The 6,608-nt window shown below is 42.1% G+C and overlaps 1 pseudogene across 1 annotated transcript; it reads right to left on the bottom strand.

Annotated features, from left to right (window-relative positions):
• Positions 1 to 3,386: 3,386 nt before the first annotated feature.
• On the bottom strand, positions 3,387 to 5,123 carry LOC311628755 (GTPase IMAP family member 4-like; annotated as a pseudogene). The gene has a single exon. The product of its transcript is annotated as a GTPase IMAP family member 4-like (transcript).
• Between the last annotated feature and the right edge of the window lie 1,485 nt (positions 5,124 to 6,608).

Genomic DNA, 6,608 nt, shown 5'->3' with positions numbered 1-6,608 from the left:
GACTCAAACATTTTTTATTTCTTTTATGTTTATTTCTAGTATGTATGCAGATGCAAGAATTTTTAAAGGAAAGAAATAGGGGAGATGCCAGAAACTGATAATTCTCAATAACCTCCATTCCTCTGAAAGGTCACAGCTAGTTTCCTCACTGTTTTGTTGAAACATTGTTAGCTGAAGCAGCCTCCCCTTCTTTTTGTCTCAGATAAATTTCTATTATTGGAGTTTCTTGCCTAAGGGGTGTGGGTGTATAGGATAATCTCAATAAAAGGGACAGCAAAGCCAGAGCAGCGAGTCGTCCTCCCACTAGAGGTTGACTCGAACCTAGTCCCCAATATTCTCAAATTAATACTTTTCTAGTCTCTTTTCATTTTTGTGCAGCTTTCTTCAGAACTTGAAACCTGAATCAGAACCCTGAGCCATGCAGGAGTGAAAGGGATTCCCACAAATAAGCCTTCCCAGAACAGTGGGACTCCATTTTCCAACCAAAAGGTTGGTCATCGATGTATCCTTTGGATTCATTTATGACGAGAAGGGGGATGTTTAGAAGAAAGGGGCCACATGCTAACCTATAATCTCAGGGAAGGCCTGCATGGTGGTCTTGCAAACTCAGAGACCTAAAGTAACCACAAAAAATGCTCTGAAATTAAACTTTAACTAAAATCAGTTATGGTCGGTAGTTATGTACTAGGCTTGTACCTTCATTGACAAGGTCAAACTTTACCTTAACTGAGCCTATCTATCTTTTTCTGTCTATGATATCATATCATATCCTTGAAATGTCTGGGTAACTTCTAACTTCCCTTTTTCTGGACCCCTTGGGGTCCTCAATTGTTATTGTTATCATGTTAATTGTTGACTGTTGACTATCCTGCACCCACCTAAGTATGTGTCTATCATTTTATATCCAATCCCAGAGGTTTCCCTTCTATGCTTTCTCTTGCCCCTTGAACCCATCACCAATGGATTTCATGTAGCCCAACTATGTCTCCTCCTTTGATTGCAATGTATAAAAATAGATGAAAGTATGTCATTCTCTGGAGCACTATCCCAATCCATTGAGGTACTACTTCCTGGCAACTGTTGACAGTTTGGCTCAAATAAACTCACAAAAATTCTTTATAGGTTTCAATTTTTTTTCTTTTTACATTAATGAAGCTTTCAGGAGAAATGAGAGAGATCCTAAGGGTAGATCAAGCTGAGCTCCAAAATCATCTTGTAGTTTTAACAAAAAGTAAAATTCATCTCTGCATTCTTATAAGAAATGCTAGAGGCCCAGTGCATGAAATTCGTGCATGGGAAGGGGGTCCCCTCAGCTCGAACTTCACTCTCTCTAATCTGGGACCCCTCAGGATCTCTGGCTCCTAACTGCTCATCTGCCTGCTAGCCTGATCCCGCCAACTGCTCTCCCCTGATAGTCCATTTTCCCAAACTATTCTCCCCTGCTGGCCTGGTCCCCCTAACTGCTCTCCCCTGCCTGCCTGATTGCCTCTAACCTCCTCTCCCTTGGCTCTGCCAACATGGCTTTGTCGGGAAGGAAGTAGAGAATGACATCCAGAAGGTCACCCCGAAGATGTTCAGTCTAATTAGCATATTACCCTTTTATTAATATAGATGCCACCTTGTCCTAAAAATGCAGGTTGCTCCTGGGTTTTCCTATCTTGGAAGGGGAGCCCCTAGTAGCATCCTGGGTTCTGATCAAGCCTTATGGGCTTGTGCTTTATCTCAGAAGATGTGATTCCTAGAAGACTCTTGGATGTACCTTGAACATTTCTATTGAATTTGCCAAATCATCCTCCAAAAATGTTGAACCACTTTAAACTCCCACCAGCAAACATGCATGTGCCCTCCATCCCACTTTGATGCCAACATCATTGATTTCTGCCTAGAAGCTTCCCTCCCATCAGCCAGGACTGCTTGGCACTTGAGCCAGCCTCATTGTTCAACTGGGGACTTGATTTCAAAGAGATAAAATTATGGAGGAAGAAAAATAGTTTTCCTCTACCTTTTTTGAGTCCTTAGTGGAGGCCCTTGTAGTGAAAGACAGATCGCTAAGAGAAACACAAAAGTTCATTAACATTGTACCTTGTATATATGTGGGAGATCCCAGGGAAAAATAAATAACTCCCCAAGGTGGCTTAGAACGTAGATATAAATGCCTTCTTCCTAGGGAAAGGGGACGGGAGATCCAGGCCTCTTAGAGGAGAGTAAGTGATTTTTAAGAAAGGTGAATAGGGGTGTGGGAAAATAATTTGTAACAAAGTTTGGGTGTGATGTCAACTGCTACTCTCCTGTCCTGTGACAGGAGTCAGTCTTCTCTGCCTGATGACACTTCTCCCGTCAAGGGGATCTATGACATTTAAGCTCCTTTTGGGGGGTCCGGTTTTAGGCAGATCAGGAGACTTCAATGAAAGCCTCTGCATGCATTTGCTGTATTTCAAGCATCTGCAGCTCAAGATCATCAATAAAACAACATGGCATATGTTGGGGTGGCAACTTCTCTGACCTTCAGAATAAACCCAACAAAAGCTTGTTTCTTCTCTTAGATGATTTGCCATAGTAGCATTATTCCCTGGAGATGGTATTCTGACCAGACCTTCCTGGAAGTGGTCATAACATACCCCGTGTTTATAGAAAGGTGTGGGCCACATCACTAAATAATGCAGGGACAGTTTTCTCATCTTGTGGAAAGGGAGGTAAAATTATGATACTTTATCTCCCTTTCCACGGGTTTCTTTCAGGCTTGTGTCTCCACTGCCCCCTCCCCCCCCTCAGCAGCCCCAGCACCTCCACCTGAGGCCTTGGGGCTGCTGGGTGCCAGGTTTGTGTCTCCAATGCACTTCTTCCCCCCTCTTCCCCACCCCCCTCCCCACTCCGCCCCATGCAGCCCCAGGTCCAGGGTGGCATGGCTATGGGCTGCAGGGTGCTGGCCTCCCTGCGGGTTTGTGTCTTTCATCCAACCACTGGCCGCTATGGGCCTGGCCATCTTGGTTGGGGTTAATTTGAATACAAACTTTGATTAGCTGGTGGGCGTGGCTTGGACCGGGAGAGGTGGTTAATTTGCATATTACTCTTCTATTAGGTGGGATTAGTAGTATTTCCCAAAATAAAAGAAATTCTAGCCGAGACCGGTTTGGCTCAATGGATAGAGAGTCGGCTTGGGGACTGAGGGGTCCCAGGTTCGATTCCTGTCAAGGGCATGTACTATCTTGGTTGCGGGTATATCCCCAGTGGGGAGTGTGCAAGAGGCAGCTGATCGATGTTTCTAACATCTAACTCTCTCTCATCGATGTTTCTAACTCTCTATCTCTCTCCCTTCCTCTCTATACAAAATCAATAAAAAAATATAAAAAAAAGAAATTCTACTTTTGCACAAAAGTGAGATAATAGAAAAGTTTTATTATAGTAACAATAAGCAAACAATTGAAATGGGAAGGGGTAGCAGTGTGGGGCTGACCCACATAGCAGTAAGTAATCAAGGTATGGGGTGATGGAGGTGCGGTGGCAACAGTTGATTTCATAGGAAGAGGAGAGAACTAGTTATTCAGAAAAGTGGTTATCTTGAGGTTTCTCAAAGACTTTCTACAGAAACTTCTGAATATACTGAACATTCTTCTCTTAGCTGTTGAATCTCTGTTTTTTACTATTTATGGCATTTCACTTATTTCAGTTCTGAGAAATTTGTTTTTCAGACAACTCTTCTTTCTTGAGTGGGCAGGTGATAAGGAACTATTTCAGTCTTTCCAAAAGAATGTAATTCACCAAATTTATTTTCATTTAAAACAAATTCTTTAAGCATCTCCAGCTATTGATTACCTAATGCAAGTTACTGATTCCTTTAACCACATGGGGGAAAAGATAATTGTCATCCTAAAGGAAAAAAAGCGAAGTAGAAGCCACAGGCAGAGATTATGTACCACTCTAGAAAGAATCTAGAGAATGATTGTCTTTTTTGTCTCCTGCAGTCCCTTTCTCTGTTTCCAAGAAAGCTCAGAAGATAGGGAACATCCATACTTTCTACTTTGGAGTTTTACAAATTGAGAATGTGTCTCATCCCTGTTAAATAAATCAAACAAATTTCTAGTGATTGCCAATAAAAAACTTATTGAGAAACAGAAACAGAGAACACTGTCCTGAGAGGCTGAGAAACAGAAACAGAGAACTCTGACTTTGGGGAATGAGTTATGGGAAGGAACACTTCAAAACATGGCAGGAAACAGATTTTCAAAAAGCTTAATCATCATCGAATAGAGATGAGAAAATAGAGAAAGTGTTTTTCAATACCCTCAAGATTATGTCAATTATATTATTATCTTTCTTACTCTCAAACTCACGTCTAGCATTTTGCTGCTTGGAGGAATAGTAATTCTCTCCTTCTTTGAATTTCCTCTCCATTTCTGCCTTTGTCTTTTCTTGCTCCAGTTTATCCTCTAGCTTTCTAATTTTCTCTTCTAACTCCTCTCTTAACTGCCTTTTTGCTCTTTCCAACTCAGCTCTGTACTGTTCTTGTATAATTTGAATCTGTTTCTGAATCTCCACCTCAGCCCTTTCGTATTTCTTATTAGTGTAAAATCCTCACTGGTTCTCCATCACTATGCGCTCGACCAGGTCTAGCAGCTGTGTCCTCTGAGCCTCCTGTTCATCCCTTGTCGCCTTATTGTTAAACTCATAGTGATGATTCTGAACTGCTCCATCAGATCTTGAATGCCTTGGGGAGCTTCCTTTAAGTAATCATGGAACTCCATGCCTTCCAATTCATCTTTCTGGGTGAATAAGAGAATCATGTATCTCCTAGCTTTGGATCCAAACATTGATAGCATCTTCTCCACAGCCTTTTGTTCTTCCTTTGTGTACCGGCCCAGGGGGACCACCAGGATCACAGCGTGAGGCCCGGCAGAGGTCAGGAGGATGCAATTAGCAATCTCTCTTTGTGTGTGAACATCCATTTCCTCAGTGTCAAAAATACCAGGTGTGTCCACAAAGACAATTTCTCTCCCATTCCATGTGCTGCTGTCTTTCTTACAGACCTTGGTGATGGATTTTGATGCAATGCTTGACTGATATGCTTTCTTTCCAAGGATGCTGTTTCCAGTGGCACTTTTTCCTACTACAGTCTTACCCACTAAGACCAGTCACAGTTGTCAATCTCTGGGGTCTTGGTTTCCAAACCCTGGGACATCAGGAAACAAAACCACAGCATTAAGATTGACTTCCAATATTTCTCCATGCAAAGGCCCCGCCCAGTGATTTTTCTCTATTGCACACCAGTGTCCTGTCAGGGAGCCCACTCTGCATGCACAGGAGGACTGTGGAAGCCCTAGGCCTCACCTCCCTCCTGAAAGACTTGGGGAATGCCAGCAACTTCCTAGGAGTCCCTTCAGCTGCTCTCTCTGACCTTTGGAAGCTAAGTGCCCATGGAAGAAGGTGAACAATTATGCAAGGGAGAACTCCGAGCCATTGCTGGCAGCTGTTCCTCATAAGCTAATGTAGGAAGTAACACAAAACCTCACTTTGGAACATCATAGTGGAAGATCCCCTTCCTTCAATTTATATCCAAAATGGAAGTTTTGTTCTTTCCATTAAGAAGCCAGGTAGGTGGGTAAGTCATGCCATCACATCCTAAAAGGGGGATAAAGGGCACATGGCAGAAAGGCAATGTGTTCCTTCATATTTCACATATACATCCATTTTCTCAGGGATTCTGGACCATGGAAGAAAAAAAATTCCTTACTTTTAATTTATGACCTAAACGTGGAAATCTAATGAAGTTTTCCTACCTTAAATTAATATTTAGAAGACTTCTATCCAGAAAGTAGTGACAGTTCTCTGGAGTTACTCTAAAATCCCTTGATACATAAATAATAGTAATAACAGAGTAGCATTAGTGGAGTTACACTTGTTTAGTTTCACTTGGTTAGACATGTCTACTTCCTAAGACACCTGGAAGTTAAAAATAGAACAGTGTAGCCTACCATCTGAGTGATATTTTAAAGATCACTGTGTGTTACATTAAACACCAAATCATCTATATAGCTCTTTCCAATCGGTAATCCTCTGCTTATCTCTTTGATGTTTCTATAGAGTTGAAGACTTCAGGATTTGTTGAGCACAGACCAGGACCATAGAAGTCAACTGACAAGCACATCTGAGAGCCTGTTTCTCCCTGAAAGAAGACCCTGTTAGCACAACCCTTGATGAAGACTGACTCTTGCAGGAGAAAACCTGTATTATAATGAATTGTCTGTGCTTTGAGTTGATGCATAGATCACCACACTGACAATATTGCTAACATGATTATAAACTCCATTTTAGTTTTCAGAGATATCATCACCATTCACCCAGTTCCTCAGACAAAGCTGGGAATCTCCCTGTATTCTTCTATTTCCCTTACCTTCCAGATCTGACCCATCAGCAAGTTCACAAATCTGACCCCTTCTCTCCATTTTGAAGACCATCATACTAGCCTAAGCTTTCATCACCATTCATAACTCAGCAGTCCCCTAAGTGGTCTCTTTAGTTCTGTTGTGCCCTATTTTTCTATTCTGTACATTGGAATTGTTTTTCACAATTGATGCCCTGGGGCTTGATGCCTCTTGGTCTTCAGAACCCTG

Source organism: Pipistrellus hanaki (genome assembly GCF_964339955.1).
Source record: "Pipistrellus hanaki genome assembly, chromosome: 10".
Lineage (NCBI taxonomy): Eukaryota > Metazoa > Chordata > Mammalia > Chiroptera > Vespertilionidae > Pipistrellus > Pipistrellus hanaki.
This window is presented reverse-complemented; position numbering and strand designations above follow the sequence as displayed.